Source organism: Ambystoma mexicanum, chromosome 7q, assembly GCF_040938575.1.
Source record: "Ambystoma mexicanum isolate Mex_15411 chromosome 7q, UKY_AmexF1_1, whole genome shotgun sequence".
NCBI lineage: Eukaryota > Metazoa > Chordata > Amphibia > Caudata > Ambystomatidae > Ambystoma > Ambystoma mexicanum.
Window position 1 is genome coordinate 371,004,944 of NC_090941.1, and position 27,705 is coordinate 371,032,648.

Below are 27,705 nucleotides of genomic sequence, written 5' to 3' on the forward strand. Positions count from 1 at the left end.
TTCTCTCCCTACCTCATATACAATTCTACAAGGGGTTTCACCTGTGGAGTCAGAGTCTCATGGTTGGGTGGAATAGAACCACCCAACCATGAGGGAGTTACATCATAAACAACCATGTGGGATGATTTTGGAAAATATTTGTTGTCACCTTCTTGGGTTGTTTTTGTTAAATACTCCCATCCCATCCCAATCTCAGCATTTTTTTTTATGTGATCATGGATTTATATTCAGATCTCTTTAACGTAACTACTAATGTTTTATCCTTACCGTTAGATATAATTGCATTCAGCTGCCCTTGTTTTGTGAGCCTACATTAATTTTCGAACCAACCCTTCTGCTTTGGTGCATTAGTAACCCTTTTGTTCTAAATCAATCAAATACAAAAAGGTGGTATGTATGGGGCATCTGTATCAAAATTCTATTATATCTGCATGATCAGCAAAACATATAAGCACAGCTGCCTACAATTGCAAAATGTGATTGACACAGGATACACAGAGTATACTAGTGTGCTTAAAAAGGAACAGGCAGCAATGACATGCATTTTCACTGACATTTTAGCCATATAATGTAAGGAAGAAAATACATGCCCGTGCTGCACATGAGTGCAATGTGTTGCAAATCCGGGCACTGCAGTGCAGGGAGGTGTATCGTTATGCTGTGTTATTAGTATTTAAGATGTGCACTGCTGCCATGTGCATAGTCTCCAAGGGCTCTGGCATATCTGGAAGAATGTGGGTGGATTTGAACATTTAGGAGGTGGGGGGAAGACAATATATGAGTGCTTTGTGTTGGGGTTGCAGATCAGATGCACCCAGAGTTCTTTATGCATGTACATTATCTAGGTGTCAAATGTAGGAGTCACAGAGAACGTTGTGTCCAGGGCGGTGCCCCTTTGTGTATAGCATGGGTATGTCAAGTCCAGACACTGAGTATGGTTGTTGTAGGAAGAAGTGTACATTTTTGATGTTTGAAGTTTGTGGACAGGGTCTTTTTTAAAGCTTTGTACGAGTGAATGGTTTTGTGTGTGGTGAGTAAAGTGGAGAGAGATTGAGATTTGACAAAAGGTGGGGATTGTACTTGGGGTTTCCATAGTGCTTTCACATGAATGGTCTTACCATTGGTTGGATTATGTTGAGAGATGGCTGGCTTTAGTGGTACATGTGTGAAGATAGCCTATGTTGAGTTGTAGATATTACAAGAGACAGGGAGGGCTTTCTCTTAGGTTTCTGTTATGGTATGAAAAGACTTCCACCTGAGTAGTAGCCTGATTATTACGACCACATTTCCTTGCACCTGATCGCCTGCAACAGGGTAGAACAGTCCTAATTGAAAAGGTGAGGAATATTAAAGCTAGTCCCTCCTTAATTAGGGATGCACTGTGGGATGTTAATGTTATTCTGAGATTAATGACACACCCACAAGCTGCACATTTTGCTTGGAAACAAATCTGCACATGTCAAAGAATTTCGACATGCAATTTGGGGGTTTTAAGGATGATCCTTACAAAAGTACAAAAGGCCCCATCACGGGTTGGGCGTTATGCCCTTAAAGTTGCCCAAATGGAATTAGCGCTGTCAATACCACTCTGCCGGTCATGATTCAACGCAAATTCCAATGACTGTAAAATCCACTGGTGCTATTACAGCCAATGGAATATGCACAGGCAACACAAAGTGCAATCACTGCCACATGACAAGTCCATGTACGGTGGTATTAGCACCGAAAACTGGTTCTAATACCGCCGAAAACACAGCCCAATTAGCCCCAGCCTCCAGATGGAGGTAAATGAACCCAGGTGGCAGGAATTAAGACAGAGGAGATCCCAATCCACTCCAGACGGATACATACGGCACACCCATACCCCAAACACTGTTTCTAACACCATTCTGTCATTAGCCACTGTGAGCTGGGAAATGCAGCTGCTTATGCTGCGTTTGGAAGTAGAGATGCAGGACAACCAGGCCAGGGCACAGGGAGTACATGAGAGGGAGGAGGAGGGGGCGATCCCAAGAAAGGTGTGCACTGATCCCCAGGGTCAGGCCCTCACCCTGGACCCTCACCGACAGCCAGTTGTTCACCCTGTACCACCTCAACAGGGAGACCATAACTGAGCTGCTCACCACACTACAGAATGACAAAGGGAGCAGGATAAACATCCGGACAGCTGTGCCCCCAGGGCTTAAGCTAGAACCCATCCTTCAATTCCTCAGAACTGTCACCTTCCAGCATTCTGTCGCCACGATGTATGGTATGGCACAGCCCACATTCTGTGCAGTGTTGGCCCAGGTGCTTGAAGCCCTCCTGTGGTAAGTGCAACGCCACATCTCACTGCCTACCACCGCAGGCTAGGCCAATGCCATGAAGGCAGGGTTCTATGATGTTGCCCAAATGCCAAATGTGATTGCACCCCTGGACTGTACCTATGTTGCGTTGGTAGACCCCTAGACCCATGAAGAAGTGTACCGTAACCTGAAGCACTAACATTTCCTGAATGTGCAGGTGCTCTTCAACCCCAACCTGTACATCACACACTGCTGTTCCTGCAACCCTGGTTCCACCCACAGTTCCATGGTCCGATGGAACAGCAGATTACCTGAGTACATGGAGAGGCACAGAAGAAAACAGACATGGATAGTGGGTGAGTAAAAAAGCTGGCACGCATGTGCTGCAAAGCACCTGACCAATGGAGGGGGTGTTGGAATAACTACACAAAGCATGACATGATAAGCAAATGCAAAAGTTGTACCTTACCACCTCCTGCACCAATGTTACAATACATCCCAGGGATCATGCACTTGTTGGACATACCTGGATGGAGAAGCTGATGAATACATACAGTAGCACATCCAAACACAAATATGCAAAACAGGTGCTACAATGCAACATGCACAATCCAAAGCAATGCTAACAATAGCCACATTGCATCACAGAACAGCAACCCTGTCAGTACGCCAGTCATGCTCCTGTGTGCGCCCATCCTGCAAAGCCGACCCGCTGGCCCCAGAATCCTAGGAAGGGCCGATGGCAAACCCAGCATGCCACATGCACAGGAGAAATACACTGCCACAAGACAGCCACCAAGTCAGCTGCATATGTCATAGACCGCCACCTTATGTAACATCTGCTGCGAGGGAACAGGGTTCATGTTAAGTAAAAACAATGTATGATACGAGTGACACAACATGCACAGACATTGCGCAGGCACATGCCATTAAATTAAGCTCCATATGCATGCACATGATGTCTTTTGCCCTGATACTGTGTAAGGCCATCGCCACACATTGCAGTATGACTAATGATGGTGCCTCCCCCCATGCAGGTGACTCTGGATACCCGCAGCTGCCATGGCCAATGACCCTAGTGCATGATCCACAAACACTGTAAGACATTGCTTACAACTTAGCTCACAGCAGGACCTGTGTGTGCACCAAGCATAATATTGGCCTCTTGAAGGCATACTGGTGGAGCCCTCACTTACTCTCCAGAGAAAGTGGGTACAATTGTGCTTGTGTGTTGCATGCTGCACGATATCTGCCTGAAGAGAAATCTTCTGATACCCCCCGATGTGAACATGCCACCCCAAGAGGATGAGGATGCTGTGCCTGTGGCAGAGGCAAACACATGCATTGCCAGGGATGACATGAGGGATGGCAGACTAGCTCGCCAGGGACTGAGAGACAATTTCATAGGACGCATTCACATGGCAGTAGCCAGTCATGACTGTGTGACACTCACCTCTATCACTAAACACGACAATGACATAAGCAGGAATGCCCTTGCATTGATGAAGTTCAACAGTTATAATGGCATGATGTGTACCAACTAACCTCCCTCCCACCACCAACTCCCCAGCACGCTCTCCCCTTCCCACTCCCACCACTAATCCCACAGTACACTATTCCCCTACCTCTTCCCACCACCAACTCCCCAGCACATTATATCCCATTCTCCTACCACCACAAAATCCCCAGCATGGCCACTCAGGGCATAATGAGTCTCAATGTTATTTCCATGGCCTCTTTCCCCCGTGCCAGCCCCTAGTGATGTGGGACCCAAATGGTGCTGGGACCGGCTTCTGGGCATGCTCGGCTGCGACCCCTCAGTCAGGGTTATAGAACTTGAGGCTATCAATATTGGCCCCTGGATGTGCTGGAGTGTGACCTCCATACTCTGAGGGATTGCTTCTGCAAGTGCCGAGACCCCTTCAGTCATCTCCCTGACCCTCTGCTCATTTACTGGCAGGACAGCAGTACTGGCAGCTGCCTCTGCCTGGTTCCTTCCCATGGCTCACACAATCATGTGGGTGGCCCCATGCAGGCAGTCATGGATCAACTGGAGGTGTTCCGAATGGGTGTGCCCAATGGCCTCCATCTTCCTCTGTCACCTCTCTATCTCATCCTGCCTCTGGAGGATGGTGTTGCTTGGTGGGGTGTGCTGAATGGAAGAGGATGTGCAGTGGCTCTGGGCTGTAGGACAGGGAGCCATAGGATGGTGTGTTCATGTCCTGCTCAAGTGTCTTGGCATGCTGGCAGTGGTGGGGTCTCTTGGGGGTTTGTGGCCCTTCTAGAGGTGGTGACAGTAGACTGATGTCCCCTTGTGACTCAATGGTCACCCTGCCAAGAGGTGTAGCCTCTGTGATGGAAAATTCAGCTGCAGGAGTGGGTGCAGTGGGCTTGGAGGTGCTCCTGGTGGCCTGTAATGTTCCTGCACGTCCCGGGGTGCCACCTTCAGGCTTGGCCTTGCAGGGCCGGGGTGTCCCATGGCGGAGCATGCACCTAGGCGTAGAGTGTGTGCGCCTTTGTGGGGTGGTGGTGGTGGACGACCTTGAGGGCCTGGAGGCATCACTGCCAGATGGGCCTCCCCCTCATCCTCCTGCGATGCCTCTGGTGATGCGTGAGTGCATGAAGGGGACATATGAATTTTCGTCAGGTATGGTTCTTCCACGTGTGTTGGCATGCAAGCCACATTTACTACAGTACAGATTGGGACCCCTAACATTTGGGCAGATGGGCACGGCTGGTCATGGGACATTGCATGTAGGCACATCATTGTGGGGATGGCTGCAGCAATGTGTGTGTGACACATTGGCAGTTGGCCTTTGGACTGTGTGTGGGGAGGGCAGGGTATCCATGCTTGGACAGCTGATGCATTGCATGCATTCTTGTTGTCCTTCATGACCCCACATCCCCTTCCCGGGTGGCACATGCCTTGTGGGTGTTGGTTTGGTGGCTTCGTCTGTGGCACTGGCATGGCTCTATGTGGTGCTGCTGTGCAGCCAACAGTGTTGCACTGTGGTGTACAGTGATGAGCTAGCTGCACCCATGTCGGTGTAGGGGGACAGGTACTTCCATGTTGCTCGTCTGCCATGCCAACATGGGGCAGGCTGACTGTGCCCACATGTTGGTGTGACTGCTGTACTGTGTCATGGTTACTCACGCATCACAATCCCGCTGGCACGCTTGAAACACTTGTGTATAGGCGATTTGTAAATGCCATATCATATCATGTCATGGCACTTTCATGGGTCACTTACCATCCCTTCCCACTACTGTGATGCTCCGGGTGTGCTTGCTGCCCTGCCCAATGGCTGCTGAGGAGGGTGGCTGATATGGTGCCCCGTCACTTCACCCTGGTTGGCCTGTCCAGCTTCTGGGTCTGCTGACATTTGTCCCTGTCAACGGGGCATCTTGTGCTTGGCACACATTTGTGCATGGACTTGTGCTGAAGGGGTTGAGTCACCTCCTGCTTCCTGGCTGCTGGCATCCGCCTTCACACCTCCGACTCCCTCTATGACTTTCATGTCCAGGACCTTGCTGTACTTCTCCTCCCAGGCAGTCAGGAGCAGGGATTCTACAGTACCATTTTCAGTTGCAAGGGACTCCTGGCTGTGTTGGGACAGAGGTCCACACACCCAAACCCTGAGGTAATTCCTGTGCTTTCTACAGTACTCCCCCTCACCGGTATGCTGTACACGGCAGTCACCTTCTGGCTGATGGCATGCCAGATGGCTGTCCTGCGGTGGCCTGATGTTTTTCGGTGCCTACTTCCGTACAGCTCCTCGCAGTTGGCCACAACCTCATCAGTGAGGCCACCAGTTCTCCCACACTGAACATTGGTTTCCGTTGGCACTTTTCAGGCACCTTGGCTCAGGCCCTCTTCTGTGACATTTTAGCTGTCTTCCAGGTCCGGATGGCTGCAAGAAGTGGGAGATTCTGTTTGGATTGAGTTTTTCAGGATGGCTGCCACCATGATTCCCATTCCGGCTATGCTGCAATTTCCGCGGGCACTAATAGTGCTGGGGATGGCAGGTGGCAATATCGTTACCACCAGAGTGGGACATGGTTGTGATGCAGCACTAATTATTTTTTCATTTTGTTTTATTTTGCTTTGTGCATTAGCCAAAATATGACTTTTTACACAGTACAAATACGATCAAAAGCAAAAAAGTCAAAAAAACATCAATACAAAAAACATCAATAAGAAAACATCAATAAAAGAACAAGCAAAAAAAGAAGAAACAGAAAAACATAACACAAAACACAGGTAATAAGTTAATAAAACCGTTAAAAAAGGAACCTCAAATTATTGGCAAAGGATTCAAAGTGGGCCCGTTACCCAACAAATTAAGTTCTTTTAAGACAAGCACAACTTCAAATATAAGAAAAGCTTCATTACCAGATATTAGTCTTTCCCAAAACATGTCTGCACAAAGAAAATTATAGTCATGGACAAAGCGTTTAAATCTTGAGACTCTCATTAGCCAGATCCCAGCACACTCAGTCAAAAGATGACGAATTGACTGAGTTACTTTGGCGCTGCACCTGTCACATAAGTTGTTGGGATAACAATCACCACAACGAACATGGAGGATTTCCAAAGTTAGCAATAAATTAAGTCTAATTCTTAGGAAATTAATTCTTGTATGAGCGTCAGGAGATTTCATTAGGTATTGTGGGAGTCAATGAGCAGAGAAGATGAGGATAGCTTAACACTCCTCATTCTATCTATAGTTCTTATCCCATCCATTCGATGTAGGTTTTCCTTTACTTTGGAGGGATTCTGGATGAGAGGGTGGGAATCTGAATCTGACAAGGAAATAATCTTAACACATTTGGATCTCAAAGTATTTAGCAAAAGGTTGGAAGAATTCCTCATAGCGTCAGCCAGAGCCTCATAAAGTGATGATCTTGGAGGCGCTAGAGCCAGTCTATAGCATGAGATCCATTTCCACTCCAGCCAATTCCTCAAGGAAATAAGCCCAATTTCAAATCTTAAACAAGAGATCGGGACACAATCTAGAAGGCCCAAGGACTTCTTCCAGATTTTGCTTTCAATCTTGCCTCAGTCAACCTGATAGGCCACCAAATTACATTCCATCCCAAAAATGAGAACAGGAACAACTTTCACAACATAGAATTTTACGAGTGGGAGGAAGGAAAATTTGCAATACTGCAGATGGATTTTTTTCATCTGAGCAGCTACGCTGACTACCTTTAGATCTATTGCAAGAAGGAGGTCACCCCTAATCAGAAAAAGGCAGTGATTTTGGAGCCTAAATAAATCACCTCTTTAGACAAAGAAATATTCGAATTGTCTAATTGCCAAATGAAGGGTTTTACCTTCCTACACAGATGTTTAAAGGCAATCACCTTAGAGTTTTCGGGAGTGATTTTTAATTCATTAAGTTTTGCATACTTCTTCAGTACATTAAGTAGATCTGCAGTCTGGCTTGTGTCTCATCAAAGACAACAATGTTGTCTGCATACGCCAACCAGTTCATTTTCCAATTACTGAGTCTAGGAGCCGACAATCCAGGGTTCCACAACCAGTCCACTATATGTGATAGATAGAGAATAAAGAGGAGGGGTGCTAGGAGACATCATTGACACTCCCCTCTTTCTATCCGGATTGATTAGGACAGGGCACCCGATTTGGATAACCTGACTCTTAATGAAGATCCTTTGCGCCATTCCACTAGAATAGATCCCCCACAGCTTTAGTTTCACCCACAATCTATTCCTATTAATGGAATCAAAAGCTTGCAAGAGATAAACCCAAGCTCCAAATAAGAGGGGGCACCCTTTTTGAGGGAGTCCGAGCTCAGACAGCCCAAAATTAGTGTATTCAAAGAAGTAGAAAGCCTCCTCCTAAAACCAGTCTGCTGATTCGGAATTATACCTTTGGCCTCTGCCCATTTCTCTAGTTCCAATATAATAAGGCCAGAGAAGATCTTCCAGTCGGCATATAGGATGGAGATAGGCTGATAGTTTGACAGGATTGATCTATCTCCCCTTTTGTATACAGAGAAACAATGGACCTTCTTCACGAGTCTGGGGCAGTCTTGTAAGGTTAATATTATCAAAAAAGTTCTTTAGGACCTTTGACCAAAGTACTGGATTCAACATCAGAACAGCATTACTAAGGCCGTTAGGTCCAGTGGCCATTGAGGAGGAATATTTTCTTATCAGAACTTCAATATCCTCTGAGGTGTAATTTGGGGACCACTCTGTAGATCGTGCTACCTTAATCGCCTGATGGCCAGGTGAGTCATAAAGTCCAGAAAAGTGCTCAATCAGGAGGAGTCTTGTATGATCATTTCTTGCTGATCACCAGTAACACCCCTCACCGATCCCACAATTGACCAGATGTTTCTGGAATTGTTTGCACCGACAGCATGTAACATTCCCTCCCCTTTTCTTTGTTCTCTCAAAAATTTATGGGAACGCAACCAGTTTCTTTGGGAGGTATTTAGAGTTCTTAATTTACATTCCAGTACCTGGGCATCACCTATATTTTGTTTTTAAAGGCGTCTTTGGCGCCTAATAATTTTTTCCTTTGGTAGGTTTCAAGATCATGGGATATGGGGCCTCAAGCACCTTCTTTGAACTGATATGGGGTTATTTAGCTCACAAAGAAAATCACAGAATCTTAAGGGTTGGCAACCTGACTCCAAATGTGTAAGAGGGAGATCGGTAAGGATTGTCTTCAGCCGATCTGTCAAAACACGACCACCTCTATCAAACTTAACCACCTGATTTCCTGCATTGTTTACAGTCAAGACTTCAGGAAAAACATGCACCTGCTTTTTTGGGCAGGTTAATAGTTGCTTCTAGGATGCTATGATCATCTATATTTCCTCTGTAATACATAATTCCGAGCAACTATCAAACAGAGGTTTACAGAAAAACATGTAATCGATAGTAGAGATTTTGGAGTCCTATTGCCAAGTATGTCTACTGGAAATGTCCCCTCTAATATTACCATTTAACATGAGGAGATCCCAAGATTACACTACGCATGACCATTAGAGCTATTTTTTTTAACAAATAAATTGTTAGTTTGCGTGGCAACACATTGTGAGTTGAGGTTCCCCATTATGATAACATAATCATCAGGAAATTGGGAGGTGAAATCCACCAGAATATCAGACAGAATTCCCAAAAAGTCAACTAGCTGGGCGGCAGTTGGGTTCCAATAAAGATTTAACAAAATCCAATTGGAAATTGACTCCTCATCACTTTTTTTCCATTCGTACAACCAGGATACCATTTTCTTCATTCGAGAGAAGAGTTGATGCATAGAAAATCTCATTGTTTCAGAAAACCATCAAACCCCCTGTTGGGCGACCCTTTGACCCTTTATGGGCCTTTTGGTTATAGGCTGAAAAGCCCTCTACATTCAAAATATCTGAGCATAGGGTCTCCTGCAAAGCAATTATATGAAAATTCCGGAAGATATACGATTTTTTAGCAACATCCAGAGTGAAAAGAGTGCCTCTCGTATTCCATGACAAACATCTCAAGTCAACATTGTTAGAGTTTCTGTTGGGGCAATCCCAAATTAAGAAATATCTGGGAAATGATTTCTGGAACGCATTCCCAGATTTTATGACCTGTCAGAGATTGGTTATCAAAGTTTGGTTGGGAATTAGACAGCTGAGGCGCCGGCCCCTGAGGACACCTTGACCACACCTTCTCTGGCGCCATTGTTGAAACAAGGAAACCTCTTGAAGACCAGTCGGCTTCCGCCCCCAACATTATCTCAAGAGCTAATTTAGAGGTCATTTCCAATGCAGCATTAATACCCCTACACGACCTGGCAATAATGCTATTTCCGCTCAGCAGAAATTGTGCCGGAATACCTCCGGACTCATCAGGAGGCCCAAAAACAACTAAAAATGTTCATACTTGCTTGTGTATTTAGTACACCAAATGAGGGAAAATGTTCTGTGGATCCGGACTAACGGTTATCAATGATCACACATACAGTCCTGCATGGGCCCATTCACTTAGATTTCAGCTCGCATATCTACAAGTATGCATTTCTTTCAAAATGGGGAGGGATGTTTTACTAAAAATATGTATTATTTTGCAGTGATTCCAACAAAACAATTCACATACTACAATGTGAGCAACATGATAAATCAAAGATAATTACCAAAAAACTAAAGATAACTGGGGTGTGCCCTATTTTTATCTAGATAAAGGAATAAAACCAACACTTGAAATCATGTAACCCTATTCATAGAAACATAAGTCACTGCTGCCATGCTTCTCCACTCTTGAATTACATCTTAAAACTATTCTGTACATTTTCTGATACTGAGAACTGGAAATTGTGAAACCGAGAACATACATAGTGTTTGCCATTCATAAGCATTTCATACTCATAAATGATAACTGCACAGTACTGAAAGCATTGGGCCGGAGTATGAGTAGGGATGGACTGGGACATACAATCGGTATGTGTACAAATGAAAAAGTGGCCAACAATTACATATTACTTTGTTACTTTTCAAAACATGCTGTCTGAGCACTACCGAAGGTGGTGTTTCTGGTAAAATATGTTGCAAATAAAATGCTGTCCCATAATCTTTACATGAAAACTCTCAGAACGCTTGTTGTTCCACCATCCACATCCACCAATACACAGATGACATGCAAATATATCTCAATATATCCTCCATCAAAGACATCCACAGGCTCAAGGCCTGCTTCACATTGATCCAGTCCTGGATATGCAGTTTTTACCCAAAGTTGAGCCCTTCCCATCCTGAACTCCTAATGCTGACCAACAGCACCGAACACCCAGACATCCAGACCTCCCCGCTGTGAACTCGATTGCTTCATTCCCCAGTTGGCCACCAGAGTCAAGTCTCTTGGGCTTGACATTGAAAGACTCTTCACCTTCAATCAGCAAATAGCAAGGAAGACACAAATGGCTTAGTGACAACTCTCCTGCAGCAAATCAAGCCTTTCATCTGAAAAAAATAAATTAAAAAAGTCTGATCTGTTTTAGACCTCTTGCAATTGATGGTAACACTGCCCTTTTGCAAGTCCCTCTGGACGACTTCTGTGGCCGCCCTGAGATGTGGGCTACATGCAGCAACATGTCTCATCAAAGGACTCTGCAAATTCGTCCACATCAACCTGACCCGTATCAAACAGCACTGGCTCCCGCTGCAGACTAGTATCGTCTTCAACTCACATTGCATCATCTTTAAGGCAATCACCCTAAAGTCCCCAAGCTACCTCACTGAGATACTCAGACTCTCTGGAGGCCAGCGATCCAACAGAACTAAGGACATGTAAAGACTTGAACTTCGTTGGTGCAGGAAGGAAAGAACCAAAAGACAGGCCTTCTCTGTCCACTACCCAAGAATCTGGTACCTCAACATCAGATTCACCCATCGCGTATCAAGTTCAGGAAAGACCTCAAGACCTTCTTCTTAAAAGCGTGGCTCCTACCTAACACCTAGGTTCACAAACCGTCCCAAATCGCATCCTACCGCAGACTGAGTGATCTGCTTCTGTTACCTCCGTTGGTTGCTTGTGGCTCTCTTGCTGCCAATTGCCGTCTTCACCTGTTGTCAGCTGCCCCTTCCTTTTTCTTTGTTTTCCACACTGTGTTCTTCCTCCTATGATTGCAAAGTGATCCATTGTTTCAATAATCTAGGTCCACGCTTGATAAATGCCATCAAATAATAATAATGTTAGAATCAAAGTCTGGACTTTTGGGCTTCGCCCTATTGCTGTATAGGATATCCTGAGCCTGATTATGAGTCTGACTGCAGTGGAAAACCATCTGGTATTTTGGAAAAACAGATATGTTACCACTCTACACAATTTTCAAGTTTCATATGTGAAACTATTCAAATCTGCCTTCTTGTGCTTTTTAAATACTTCATCACAAAGACATTACTTCATGCAGTAATAACCAATTCCAAAGAGTCCAATGCGACTACAAACTGGACAATATCTGAAGGGTCCACAAGACTCTAAGGGCCTCATTACCAGGTGGGCAGTAAGGGGTTAACAGAGCCGTTAACCCCTTACCGCCCTATTACGAGGTCCGCTCGCGGGACCCGCTCTGGAGACCTGGTTTTACAAGACATCCTTAGCGGGTCCCGCGAGTGGCCCAGCATGCTAACAATGGGCCCGTCATTAACGGGCCCGTTGCTAGCATGCTCCCCATTCCCATTGAGCCCTATGGGGGCTCCGATGGGAACGGGGATGGTCCGGGTTCTCTGAATGGGGAACTTCTGGACCCTCCATGGTCGGAGTGGCCCTGTATTTCCTCATTCAGGAAACCCGGACCCGAGTATGGGGGTAGCCGTGCCCTTACCTCCAAACTCGTAATGAGGCCCTAAATCATGCTAACCCTTCATGTTACCACCGCATGTGGTAACTGTAATTTGGTTTAGTGTTTCCAAGCCCTTTGTGTTTTCTACACAGTCTGGCATAGAGCATTCCCAATTAAAACAAAGCCAGTCATAAGCGTGTCTCAATGTATGTGATTCCAACACTTCAGGATAAGCGTACTCATTCTGATAATACTTCCTTTAAATCCATGTTAAGTAATAGACAACTATCGCTAGGTTTGTAGCACATGATCGGTGGTGTCAGGCCATTTATTTGCGGTAATTTACACGAGTGCCCTGCAGTCCACTTCCACCGACGGTTTTGCTTACAATAACACTGGCTTGTTTTCTAGTACTAGGAAAATGCTGCTGCTGAGGGGACAGAGCAAATGAAGGTGAAATGTGTCAGATGTCACAGATGCACTCCAGAGACCGAGCAGATGTTCAGACATGAATGCTTTGTCTGGTGATATTTTTCTTGACATTTTGGTTTCAACACTTCAAGAGAAGCCACTCACGACATTCAGCAGAATTGCATTTTTCGTGGAAACAAACAGACGATTCCCTTTAAAAACAACACTTAAGCATAAACAAAAGTAATTTTATTTCCAAATTAGCTGAAAACACTAACAATCTCTGTGAATGTCATATGGAAAACATTTCACGGGACAACTGAAAGTCAGATCTGATGAAAATAGTGTTCCATTAAGTTATACAATTATTGCAATCTAAGCACAGCTCATAACCACCTAACCTTTAAAATCGTCCTTGCTTGCATCAGCTTAAGTAAACACGAAACTCTGTCTAGCAGACTATATTGGTAGGTGCTTGTGATGGAGAGCCATCTGTGAAAAATGCACCTGCTTGTTAGCAGGCTATTCTATACACCACGCTCGTTGATTTTTACTACTGTGTAATCACATCTTTAAAGGAGGCAGTACTGCAGAAATTGCAGACTCATTGTGAGAGAATAACAGGGAATGGTAAAGCCTATTGCTAAGCACACAGATCCACGATAAAGTAAATCGGGCAATGTGTAGTTTATACGGTAAGCCCAAAAACCAATCGATAAAAATCACTCCAAAGGCGGTCAATGATAAGTGCACCGTGTGCAAGAAAACATTACATGCAAATACGTGCGGGAGTGGCAATCAGTCCCGTAGAAATGAAAACTGAAACCACACTCAACACGTCCATCACAAGTTACATATTTTACAGGTGAAAACCGCAAACTAACATAAGCAAAACATATCAGATACAACATAATCCCATCTTCCCCATTGCGTACCAACTGTACAAAAATCTAAACATTCCCTTTGGTTGTGCATATCTAAATACAACTCCATATAAGAGGACCTCATTGTGCAATAAGGAGAAAACATTGTGATGTGACTGGTCCACTACGTTCAAGTAATTTGTTATAATAGTGGACTCTTCTTATTGATCAAGACAACTTTGGCTATCTCGTGATGTGCATACTCCCGAGAAGACACAATCAGGTATCTAGTGTGAATAATGAGGTCAAACCAGCCTGGTAATGCACTGGCTTTCTCATGAGACCAGATAGTTTGGCACTCCCGAATTGCTTCTTCTACGTTGCATCTGTACTCTTTCCGCATCACCTTTTGCGACTCCCGTCTTGGAACACGTTACTTCCCTAGCCCACCTTTTACCATTTTTCTCTCGAAATTAGGTGCTTTTTAAAAAACACAGTCAAGGCACTGCTCTTGAGTATGAAGTTCTCGTATTTGTGTGCTCTATTTGCTTAGGCACCCGTAGTTCAAATGGACAGGCCACTTTTCAATGTGGGAGGTAGTCACCAGGCTCTGTTCTCAAGTGCTTCGTCCTTCACGGCAGCAGCACTAATCTTATTTTTGACAACCAACATTTTGTTCTCAGCTCCAATGAGATGCTCGGCCTGACACAATTAACTATCTGCACTGCATAATGGATGAATAAAATCTAATTGAATGGGCAGAGCAAAGTAAGAAGCGGCCTAATTCTCTAACAGAAGCTGCAAATTCTAGTGGGGCCTTATCCAAAATGACAGAACTCTTGTTACCGCGGCACACAGCCAACATGGTACTAAAGCGCAACACTTTCCTTTCTCACTGCTGGACACCTCAGCTACCTTTTTACCAGCGACCAAAATGTTTCCTTGGTTTCAAATAATATTGCATATCCTAAGATCTTCTTAATGCAACCAAAGCACAACATCAATCACCACTACTAGTTATGAACCTTATTAAATATGGCCCGGCCCTAACCTGTCAATATAATAAGCAACACTATGACATGGTTGTTCCTTCTTTCATTGTATAAGGCTCTATGATGGTCTCTAAAATGTGTCATTGCTAACCATAAACAACACATGTGCAGAAATGCCAGACCAAATGGCAAAGTAGTGACAACTAAAGGACCAGCTGTTCTTGCTAATACAATTTATGCAGCATAAACCTCTTTCCATGGTTGGGACATTGCTCTTGCATCCAAACACTCCCTCTTTTTGTTAATTGATTAACTAGTTTTGCTTCTCTCTCCCTTTAGGAATCAATCTTTGGCACCCACACCTTACACAGATGACATAGGCTTTCTCTGCTCCAGGCATATTCTTCTGGGGTACAGTTGATAAAGCAACATCCCTGCCCCCTGCAAGGATTTACCCAATGCTCTATGCAATGCTCTGGGTCAGGTGGGGGGTTTGAAATTGTCCCTGGGGGCCAACTGTTTGTTCTACCCTTACTATCTTGTGCTCTATTTTGCCATTCCAATTTTCTGTCTGTGTGTGCACATGTTTTAAAAGGGGAGTAGCTTTACCTGTTGTGAGGGTCAAGGACATCATCAGAGCTCCTTTGGGTAACAGAGGTGTGCCCTAAGGTGGGCGTGCAGGCTGCTCACCTGGCCTTCAGACAGGAGGATGTGCAGTCCACCGTGGAGAGCTCAGAACAACTTCCTGTCCCAGAGCCATCTGTTGTAGCACCACCCACCTTCAGCAATACCTCCACTCAGACAGAGGTTGGACTTCCAGCGAATGTGGCCATCCGGGATGAGGTGCTGCCCCTGCTGATGGGTGGCATGAGGTGGCAGCATCTATGTGTGATTCTGTGCAAGCCTCGCATGAGCTGCTTGTAGGGCATCACATGCAGATGGGCCACCTCCTATCACAACTGTCAACAGCACTTAATTCTGGTGATCTCTTCAGACAGGAAACTGCAATGCCTCCCCCAATCCTCCTCATCGGTACCCCAGTCATCCTCCACTGAGCTACTACCATGGCCTCCTGTGCACTTGTCCTACCATTGCCCAGACTCAATGTGCCTGTTTCCCCGGTGGAAGTGGAAATACATTCAATGGCAGATGAGGTTGTCACTGAGCCTGCCTAGGAGGCTACAGGGGAACAAGATGTGCAGATACACCAGGTACTTGAGAGCAGTGAGGGTGCTGTACTCTTCCAATGCAGACTGTAATCCATTTGGAGGGAGTACCTGCACCACACATACAATGCTAGGCAGCAGGAGATTTTGACAGTGAAGAGGCACATTCTGGAGTGCATTGCTAGTAGAAGAAGGCCAGCAGACACACCTATGCTGCGAGTGAGGCAAGAGGCATGATGGTGCCTGCAGGTCCTTGTGTTGGCCAGTGCACTTCATAAGGAAGCAGTAGGAGAAGAGGCAGCAGGCATGTGATGCAGCAATAGCCAGGTCCAGGGCTTAGGTGAAAGAGAGGTTGGCGTGGGCTGCCATCCTGGCAGAATCTTGCACGGCAGCAGAGGAGATAGAATCTCAGATGAGGGAAGCCTTGAAGCTCTCCAGGAAACAGCACAGACCCACCTGAAAGCGGCAGAGGTGGATGGGGAATTAGCCTTGGCTGAGGCATTGTGGATATCACAATAGTTTGTATTCCATACATTTTAATGTCATGATTCAACCACACCACTTGCTGTCTCTTTGTGGAGGTGCATCTTTTGTTTGTCCATGTTCTCCGAGTGAGTATGTCTTTTGGCTGTCATGTGGGTTTTGGGTGGGCACACTCTGTGGATCAAGTTCTTACTATGCTTTTTGTTGGGGATGTGTGCATGCTTCATGTGTGTGTGTGTGTGATGTTTAGTATGCTATACATATGGTCGATTAACAAATGTGGTTTATTATAGATGTGGGAAGGTGACGTATTTGGGAGTCACGTGTTTCACATCCTTGTCATGAGCATCGGTTGCTTGCCTGTTTTCTTGCTTTGCAGCACAAGCATGTTGACCAATTGTGTACATGGTGTGCAATTCATGTATGCTGTGGTTGAGATGGCACTTCATTTGTGAATATGTTCATGGGTGTTGGGTAATTTTGTGGGTTCTTTGTGGTTGGCATGATGACATAACATTGACTTGGACATGTATTTCACATGTTGGGGTGGGACCATCAGGCAGCTGGAGGTGACAAGGGATGGTTGACTGATGCCACTCCTTGTGCATGGACACTGCATGCTTGGTATCAGTGTGTCAGTGTTGGGTGAGTGACTTTCTGATTGTGTGTCTAATGTTGTCAATGTGGGGATGCATTGCATTTGGTGATCAGTGAGATTTTTCATGATGGTGTTTGGGGTCTCTCAGGGGGATGGATACTCATTTCTCCATGTATCTTGCCACAAGGTTTAGATGTGTGTTACATCTGGTGATAGCTCATTCACCTCTACCTATTCAATAGTCAAGGTTAAGTTTATTTTATTTTTTATTTTTTATTATTTTTGTTTGAATCTCTTTTGCGATTTTTACAAGGTGATGAGGTAGTAAACGTGTTGAGGTTTAAAATAAACAGGCAGGAAGATCCTAAATCTGACATCTTTTTCATGTTCCAGTTTTTCAGTCTCTCCTATGCAGTGGATCCAGTAGCAGCTTATTTCTTATTAACAAACTTCAGTATTTCTGTCTTGCTTGTTTAGTTATGTCAATACCATAATGTTTGCTGTCGCTGTCAACCAGGTAGTCTTTTCTCCACCGATCATGGAAACCCACCAGAGGTTTTCCTCAAAGATGTGTGATGAGGTTTTTCAAGTATGGTGCTCTGATGTGGTCGATTTCTGGGCACGACAACAGAAGGTGTCTCGTGGTTTCTGTCTGATCCTGATTTTCGCAGAATCTGCATTTATTAGAGGTTGATAACCCTCTGATCGCTAGGATTTCGTTTGTCGGAGGTTCAGCCAAGCCTTTATAAAGATGTTCATTAGCACTCTATTTGGATATTTTTTCAAAAATTCTTGAGTCTCATTAAGTTTCCAAGTCTGTGGTGGCTGGTAATTTAATGCTGTGTCGAGAGTGTGGATCCAGTACAATTCGTTCATATTCTTTTGGACCATTGTCTCAGTCAGTTATTTTTTAGAACTTAGGATCTCTGACAGTTTTGACTCTTGCTCTCTTTCACACTGGTTTAAACATTTGCAACGTCCTCCTGGGTGTTCCACATTTATCAAGGCAAGAAGCAGTTTTCCAGAAGTGCTTTCCTGTACAGCATCATGCTGTTTCTCTTGATGATTGACTGTAGAGATAGTTGGCTTAATTCACGCCTGATCAAGACCATCAGTGTCGATTTAGGCAGATTAAGAACCGTTCTCCAAAAGTGGCTCTCCAATGTCTGGCAATTTCTTTTTTAGGGAGATGTGGCATAGCTTCCGTTCCATAAGATATGGATGGTACAACCTTTGCTCTGTAAAAGTTAATGACAGGAACTAATGAGAAGCAGCCAAACTTTTTATGAACAGCTTGTGCTTGTGATGTCAGTTTTCTCATTTCTTTGTGTAGAAAGTGCTGCATAGATGTTTTAGATTTTGAACTGTCCAGCATCACTCCAAGAAATTGGAATTCTGCCACTTTTTCAATTTCAGCTCCTTCAAGATACCATTTAAGCTGTGTTTTTCCAAAGGCATGATTTTTGTCTTGCCTTTGTTGATTTCTAGGTCATTTGTGGTGATGTATTTCAATAGATTGTCCAACTGTCTTCGTAGTCCGATGGCTGTGTGGTCTAACAGGATCACATTGTCAACGTATAGTAATCAGGATATCTTTTCCTGGCCAAGTGTTGGGGAAATGATCTTACCCTTCCCTCTACGTTTTTGTAATCACCCAAGTAAGCGAGGAAGAGAGCATCCTTTCTTTACCGCTCGTGTAGCTGGTATTTCTTCCGATAGTAAGCCCTGATGATTTAGACAGACTTGCATTCTTATGTTAGTGTGCAGGGCCATTATGGAGCTCAAGATTTCTTTTGGGCATTTCCATGATTGAAATTTGTTCCATAGTTTAATTCTGTTGACTTGATCAAAAGCTTAAGTTAAGTCGATGAACATAAGGAATTCCCGAGGGCCCCCTGCCAGAATGTTGCTCTTGAGGATACTCAGTATCATGATGTTTACGCTGGTACCTTTAATTTTCTTGAAGCCCGTCTGAAAGGGGTCTGCGCACAGGGTTTGGATTGCCCATGTTTGAAAGCGGCTTAATAAGAGGTAGCCATAGACCTTTCCAATCACGTCCAGTAATGTGATAAGTCAGAAATTTCTTGTATTGTCTTTACTGCCCATTTTAAAGATTGGGACTACTATTGATGAGGTCCAGGATGATGATATTTCCTTAGCTTCTGTACATCGTTTGATGACCAGGCTAATGAATGTAGCCCATTCTACTGGATGCCTTTTCAGATTAATATTAGTAATCCCGTCTGGGCCCGGTGCTCTTGAATTTTTTAGCTTGTGAATGACGTCTACAATAGACTCTCTCTCATGTAACTCGGCCCAGCATGTTTTTCCTTCCTTCTGCGTTGAGATAGTAGTTGTTTTGGTTAGTGAAATAAGTTCTTGTAGTGTTTCTCTCAAGTCCCTTTTGTGATACTGTTTGAAAGTGTGTCGTTTGTTGGATGTTCTGTTAACCTGATTAAAGATCAAAATTCTCGTGGATTGTGTCCACATACCTGTCTCATCATTTCCTCTGAGTCGTGTTGGTATAAGGAGAGCCGGCAGCCTTTCAGCCACGACTTGCAATTCTTGGTTGCAACAGAGAAGGCATCACTGTTTGATTGGGTATTGCAATGAGTAGCCACTCTTTTTAGTCTTCACAAAGTTCTTCTTTTTATTACCACATTTTAATCAAATGTATGATTGTTAGGTTGTTGTACCGACCCCGGTTTGTTCATAGTTCTTCTATAAGGAGCAAGTAGTGGTCGATAGTCAATTTGTAACTACTTGTTGTTCGAAGTTTCGACTCCATCGGATCTGCTGTATGTTGTTGTTAGTGCTATGATGTTTGTAGCACTCAACTTTAGGCGATTGCCTTTCTTGTTTGCCTCAAGTTCAGTGGAAATTTTCCGCTTTTATGTGCGGACCGAGGTCCAGACAATGGTCAAAAGATTGTGGTTGCTCGAGTTTGTTTTTATTACATCAACGGATGTAATAGCTGCGAACAATGGGTGTGATGCGAATATGTAACCAATAGTTGCAGAAGAATGATCTCTTTCCCAATTAGGGATACGATTTGAACAGTTGAAAACAGTGTCCAACTCAAGGAGTTCTCTTGAGGCCATAAGGTTTGACCAGGCGGATCCTCTTTCTTCTGCTGGTGATCAAGAGGCTCAGTTTATTGTATGTTGTGTTCCTTTCTGGTCCACTGATGTGTCGGTGCGCCTTTGGCACTTGCTTGTCAATGTGGCTGTGTTCACACTTTATTCGCAAGAATGGCTAATTGGCATTGGGGATGTTGAGGAGGGATGTGGCCTCCCTCTGGATCACTGGGCTACTCATATCACATGTGCAATATGTCACATGTACATCAAAGGACCAAAGTGTAGCTGCAGTAAAAACATTGTTGTCCGTTGATGTGCAGCTGTGTGCGGCCCATCAGGAAACCGTAAAGAGGTTATTGTCCTGGGTTCCACAGCACTGCTCCAAGCTGTTAATGTTGAAGGAGGATGTCTGGCAAGTGCGCTTCATGGTGGAACCAGGCCAGAAGAGTTGAGGTAGGTTGGTGCTCCACATTGGAATGGGGCAAAGGCAGAATTGTGGGTGCTGCGTTGGGCTCAGGAGTTGGGGCACAGATCAATGGGTGTACTGGGTGAGGGCAGGCTGGTGGGTGCTGCCTTGTATTCGGGGTAGAGGCACGGATCTGTGGGGGAACTGGTATGAGGGTGGACCTCTGTGTGCTGCCTTGGGTTCAGGGATTGGGGCAGAGATCAGTGGCAGTACTGGGAAAAAAAGAGGACTTGTGGATGATGTCTTGGGTTCAGGTGTTGAGGCACAGATATGTGGGGGTACTGGGCTGAGGGCAGACTTGTGGGTGTTGCCTTGGGTTAGGGGGTGGGTGCTGTTTACTGTGGGCATGTGGCATTTGCTTTAAGTTAGGGGGCCGTGTTGCAGTTTAGTGGGAGTACATGGGTGTTTCTTTAAGTTAGGGTGCTGGGGCACGCTTTACTGTGGGTATGTGGGTGCTGCTTTAATTTAGGGGACTGAGGTGTAGTTTAGTGGGGGTACATGTGTGCTGCCTTAAGTTAGGTGCCCAGGGTGCAGTTTAATGTGGGTACGTGGGTAATGCGTTGAGTTCAGGGGCTGAGGCACAGTTTAGTGTGGGTGAAAGGCTGCTGCTTTAAGCTAGGGGCCGAAGTGCAGTTCAGGGGTCGTGCTTGGGATATGACTTGTCAGTCTCAGGAGAGGAGTGGGAGTAATGGTTATTGCTGTAAAGTAATCTTTGATAACTTTTTTTTTCAAGTATTTAGACACTGCTATGTTTTTAATGGGGGGCGTGTTTTGGGCATTCCGGGCACTTCTCGTTATTCTTTGTGCTGCAAGTTTCTGCATGCATTTGATTCCATGATCAACACCAAGTGTTATGTTCTCATCCACAAAATATTCTTTCTCGTACTAACTACTGAAGGCAAGTGTCCCCAACGAGCACGATCCTCCCCGCAATGAGAGACAATGAAGGACTCTCCCAGGATGGGAATAAGGCCAAGGCAAAGTGCGGGTGAGCGTAAATGGGAGTTTATCAATCAGAATAGGGCATGCAAAGAACTCTGCAAACTCCGAGAGCGCTCTGTCTGACAATAGCAAAGACAGGCATATATATTTACAAAAAACGTCATCAGAACCTACATTCTATAGGGGGCACAAGTTCAATGGGATTGGGTGGCGACGACTAGCTATAGGTGCTGCTGCGATGTGGTTGGCCTTGGCTGGAGGACGTCACTGGTCAGCCTCATGGGTTGGGCTAGGCCTGGCAGGTCTGCTGGGTTCATCCGGGCGGTGTCGTTGTGCCACTGTGGCCAGTGTCAGAGATGAATGTCTTTTCCTGACTTATTTGCCCAAGGCCATGCACACCGCAGTCATTCAGTTATTGCAATATTATCTTCTTTAGTAAATCTTTCAATAGGTTATTCTACAGGTTAATGCAACACAGGAGGAATGCACCTTGAGAGGGGTTTGATGACGATTCATCAGTACATGGTTACCAGTGTCCTGTTGACCGGGTACCATAGGTCGTGGGGCTAGGTCTCAGGGCATGGGACAGGCGGTACATGTCTTTTTGTCTTGTTAGAAGTCGTTATGAATGTGCTGCTGTATGTTGCCATAGTATTGGGTGTCCTAATTTTACAGGGGCCATAAACCTAAGGTGATCCGGCGGGTTGTGGGGTTTAAGAGAGGGCGCCTTTGGATTTGTGTATTCAGGCGGAGGTTTACTACTGGGCTGTAAATAATGCAGGTGGCGGGCCGTGGCCTTGGGTGCTGCAGAGGGGACTACAAATCTTTGAAGCGGCTCCAGCCTAGTTGGGGGAGGTGGTGCAGCGCGGCGCGGGCCTCTGCCCTCTCGTCTGGCAGGCTCCACTGGGTGGGAGGGGAAATGGCCTTGCATAAACTCACAAAGGCATCTTCCTCGTGTGTTGCCGATTTGCGGTGAAAGCATCATAAACATTCAAATAACATACAATACTAATTGAGTCATTTCAAAGCTCACATCTTAACATTGCTAATGCCTCTCGAATTTAGCCAGTCCAAGCACATTATTTGTACACTATGTTTTAACAACTACAACATTGTGTTATATGCATATACATTTGCAGTTAGTGAGGTAGTAGTGAGGTTGGTGGAGCACATAGGAAATTACTTGCCACCCTATATGACGGTAGTGGCACATAAGGGGCTTGGACTTACACACATGGAGGGTGCATCCTCGCGTGTCCTTCACATGAGCCCTCAGTATGGTCACATTTGTCTTTCTTTGCACTCTAGCAGCATTAGTTTGGTTGTGGCGCGGGACCGTGGGGTGTAAGCTTTTCACTGAGGCACATTACAAATAACCCCCGGGACACTTTTATTATTTGCACACAACTGCAGTGGTGGGGGTGCTTCATTGCTTATGCCATGTGGACATGTATTCTGCCATATCTGTACGTTTTACACATTTTCTAATCAAAGGGGTTTGTGGAGAAAATGCACGTATTGCAAGTAGTTTTGGCATTAGTATTTGGGAACTTTTGCTTTCATTAAAGGACCATTTTTCAGTTCTCTTTCCACCCAGGCTCTGCTGGCCGGGTCATGCTATCATGCTGGGAGCAGCGATACACTGCGGAAGGTGGAATGTTACAGTGTTGGTATCTTACACTAGCTCATGTCCGTCCCGTTCGTGGGAACGGGCTCACAGCGGATCTGCCAGGGAGCTGCGGCCACAGGGCTAATTGAAACTCTCCAAAGGTGGGGGCCGCGCTACAGGGCGCCGAGCTCACACCATCTTTATTAGACAAAATGGTTTCTGGGCCTAGCTAAATTCAATACGTTTGGGCAATGTCTTCAGCAGGTGAGCCATCCACCACCTGGGCCCTGGTGGTAAGGAGGGGACACCCGATGAGCCATGGCCCTCACCTGGGGAGGGGATGTAGGCAAGGGGGGTCTTTTGGACCAATCCTCCCCTACACTACTTTGCACAGACTTAAATTATGCCCAGTGCCTATACTTCTCAATGTCGTTTTTTCAGCAAATTGGTTATGAAGAGAGTGGACAGCCTGAAGGGAGAACATCGTTTTGGGGTGGGAAGGTGAAATGCTTCTGACTTTCTTATGTCCTTTTTGCTGCTAATCCTCTGTTGACCCCCTGCTCTGCTGGCCCACTTTTTGTATTTACTGGCATGTGTCATGTTACATGAACTGACCTAACATGCATTTTGTCTTCGTTGGTCATTTTTCAGTCCTATCAGAATTGCCTTGCTCACTGGTTTGTAGCTCAACCAGGCAGAGTGAATGCAGACAATCCTATGTTAAATGGTGCCTTTCCTAGCTAAGACAGCATGTGGGCTGAGTAGACCTGAGGGATGATGGATACTTTCCTCTCAAGCTCCCACAGGCCACTGATGGGAGTAGCGTTTTCCTTGAAGTGAGGATGGGGAAATAATGTTCTTCCGCAGTTAAGGTCATGTCTGCGTACTTAATGTTTGTTTTCATTATTGCCTCAACACTCTTTAGAGAAATTAAATTCTGTAACACGGAGCGATACACGTTGATAGTTTCCTGCAGAAGATCATTTTGGCGTACACAAACTTCTAAATATAAAACAAACATTCGAAACAACAAAATGAAAAGTAAATCTGGAGCAATGGGAGTTATTTCTTGATTGTTACGGGGAAGCTTCTAAACTACTCTGGAGAAGTCAGAATCAAACGAAAAACTGAAAAAAAGAGGATAACTATCAAAAACAGCCTTAACCCTCTCTACGACACCAATAGATATCGCCTCTGTTTAGCCTCAACTAACAATAGGAGAAAACCAAGAAATGAATGCAACAGGGGATATTGTTGATTCCCTTAGCTTTGTAACCACGTGTCACTGCAACATTAGCAGGTGTCCCCAAATCACACTACAGCATGTTCAGCTTCAGAAGTATCTATAGAGGTGGTGCAATGGCAGCAACCCCTACACAATGTACATCTAGTGACGAAGCAAGGATTTCCACTACAGCTATGTGTCTCTCCCACACCCACACATGTGCAGTGCATGGCTCTCCTACAAGCAAATTTAAGATAGCTACTGTGAGTTAGCACAGATGGAATTGGTTCTTTTGTAAATGTGCGCACTCCTTGGGCACCAGAGGTTACTAGGGATTTGTCAAAAGACTTCCCACATATAAGGGAAGAAGCCGAAAATGTAGTTGAGGAACACATTGCTTATGATTTATGGGCAGACATAAAGCAATTCATTCCTGTGATAATGCGAACAGCCGTCCTCCAATGCTTGGTGCATCAGATTCCAAGTATAGGTGCTGAATTAACCAAGAAAAACTCTTGACGGAGAAAAAAAAAACTGTTGGAAATCAACCAACCACAATGAATACAGACAAATGATACTATGGGAAAAGGTATATTTCCTATCTCGGGACGGTGTTTAGGCAGAGTTACCCTCAGGAATGATTGACAACATCCTTCTCTCCCGCATATGCAAGTGTCTTTTCCTGGAATCTAAACTGGGAAAACAATGTTGTTTCTTAGTAAATGGTGCACCATTTTATATTTGCTCATTATTGCATTGACACTATTTAGAGAAATGAAAGCCAGTAAAAGTCAACTACAAAAATAAACGGTTTCCTTTAGAAATTACCTTTGACTTCACCTTCTAAATTTAAAACGGGCACCTAAATAATAAAATAAAAAATAAAAAACAGAAACTAAATCTGGAGTAAGTTGGTATTTCTTGATTGCTAGAGGAAGCTTCTAAACAATGCAGGTATTATTGAGATTAGGGTCTAAAAGATTCAAACAAAAAACTGAAGAATGAGGTTTACAAATGAAAACAAATGAACAGAAATAGTCCTTGATCTAATCACCTCCTTTTTCCCTCAAATATCTAAGTAGCAAAATCACAAAGGGGAGAGTTAGCTGAGGATATTGTTGATTGCTTTAGCCGTACAACCATGTCTAATTTGCCAGCAGCACAAGACACCACAACATTAGCATCACACACTAAAGTCAGACCTCAGAAAGTTCACCCTCAGACGCATCTGATCGGGCATCAGAGCACCAGACCTCCCTGTGCAAAACATTGCTTACAAAATAAGTATGGTCACTGTAATTAGTTTTCCCTCCATATCCAAAGAGGTGCAGTGCATGGCTCTCCTCCCTCGTTGAGCCTTAGAAATAATAGAATTGATCACAGATGGCACAAGTAGTTTGGTAATAGTATACATATCTTCGACACCAGGGGTGATTACAAATTTGTGGAAATGGTTCCCCAAATATTTGGGAAGAACCAGAACAGTCTGTTGAAATGTTACAGCACTGTGGTACAATGTTAATTCCCCACCAATCTCTTATCTTATTTTATCTTACTAAAACTTGTAAAGCGCAGAACAAGCCTTTGGCATCTGAGAGCTAGAGTACGGAGGTAAGGTCAACCAAAGCAAAGGAACTAAAAGAGAAAAGTATCCAACTCCCGGCAGAAGGGTAAAAGAGCCTCAATATTACGCAGGGCGAAGGGAAGTGAATTCCAGGCCTTCACGGCTGCCGCTGAGAAGGCACGGCCACCCAGGAGAGCAAACCTAGCCCTAGAGGGCTGAATAGACTTCAGGGTTTGTGAGCGGAGTGACCTAACAGGTTTGTAAAAACAGAACTTTTCCTGAAGGAACTCAGCTCCTGATTTATAGAGAGCCTTATGGAACAGACACAAGGACTTAAATCTGATACGGTGCTCAACTGGGAGGAAATGAAGTTGGTGCAAAATCGGGGTCACACGAGCTCCAAGAGGGGGGTGGAGAACAGCCGTAGCCACTGAGTTTTGTAGTAGCGGGAGACGTTGGAGCAAGTGTCTTGGGAGTGCCAGATGAAGAGCATTGCAATTATCAATATTGCTAATAACCAAGGAAGAGACCACTGGCGCATGGAACATCTTGGGGGATGGAAGGTAGGACTTTCTGAAGAGTCCAAAGTTTAAAATTGCCTTTTGGCAGGCAAGGGAGATTTGATCGGCCATAGATAACGAAGCTGAGATTTTGACAGTGAGATCTTTAACCAAAGAGACTGGATATGGGAACAAGCCCAGACTCTCAAGCCAAAACTCAGGAGTCCAAAACAGCGAGGGTGAGGCAGTCCCCACCACCAACACATCAGTTTTTTCTCCATTGAGTTTAAGCCAATTCAGGGCCATCCTGTCACCAATGGTCTGGAGGCAGTCCCTCAGCTGATCTGTTGTCTAAGGTTGTGTAAGGTCCAGCCGCACAATGATTTGAGCATCATCGGTGTAAGAATAACACAAGAAGCCGAAGTCATGAATAATACTCAAAAGAGGCTGAATATAAATATTGAACAAAGTAGGGGACACTGAAGAACGCTGGGGGACACCACAAAGCAAAGAGATCAACTGAGAACAAAAAGGGGGAAGAGAAACAGGTTGAGAGCTCCCCATCAGAAAGGAGGAGAACCAGGCAAATACTTGGTCCGACAAGCCTGCCGAGGTAATGATGATGATAATAACAATAATAATAATAATAATAATAATAATAATAATAATAATAATAATAATTATTATTATAGTGTAGCTTTATATAGCGCTATGAACCCTCAGGTATCTGAGCACTGCTTATTATTACCCACAGTGTGAGGTGTTCATTTATCGACCTCGGAAGGATGAAAGGCTAAGTTTGGCCCTACTGGGATTCGAACCTGCATCAGCAGGCTCTGCACAGATTTCAAAGCAAGCGCTCTACTCGCTGTGCTCTCAGACCAGCTTCAGGCGGGCGATGAGTTTAGGGTGGTCGTTGGTATCAAATGCTGCAGATAGATCGAGCAAAATCAGTGCCCCACACCTGGCCCTGATCAACCAGGCGGGTCAGGTCGTCCACTACAGAGACCAACACTGACTCAGTACCCTGACCAGGAAGAAGCCAGATTGAAAAGGGTCAAAGAAACCGGGTGACATCAAAAAAGTGCTAAGGAGAGGGGACACCAGAGATTCAAGTAGTTTCATAAGGCATGGAGGCACAGAGATATGGTGAAAATTGGTCAGGACTGCAGGATCCAGGCCTGGCTTCTTAAGCAGGGGGGTGACAAGGGCATGTTTAAG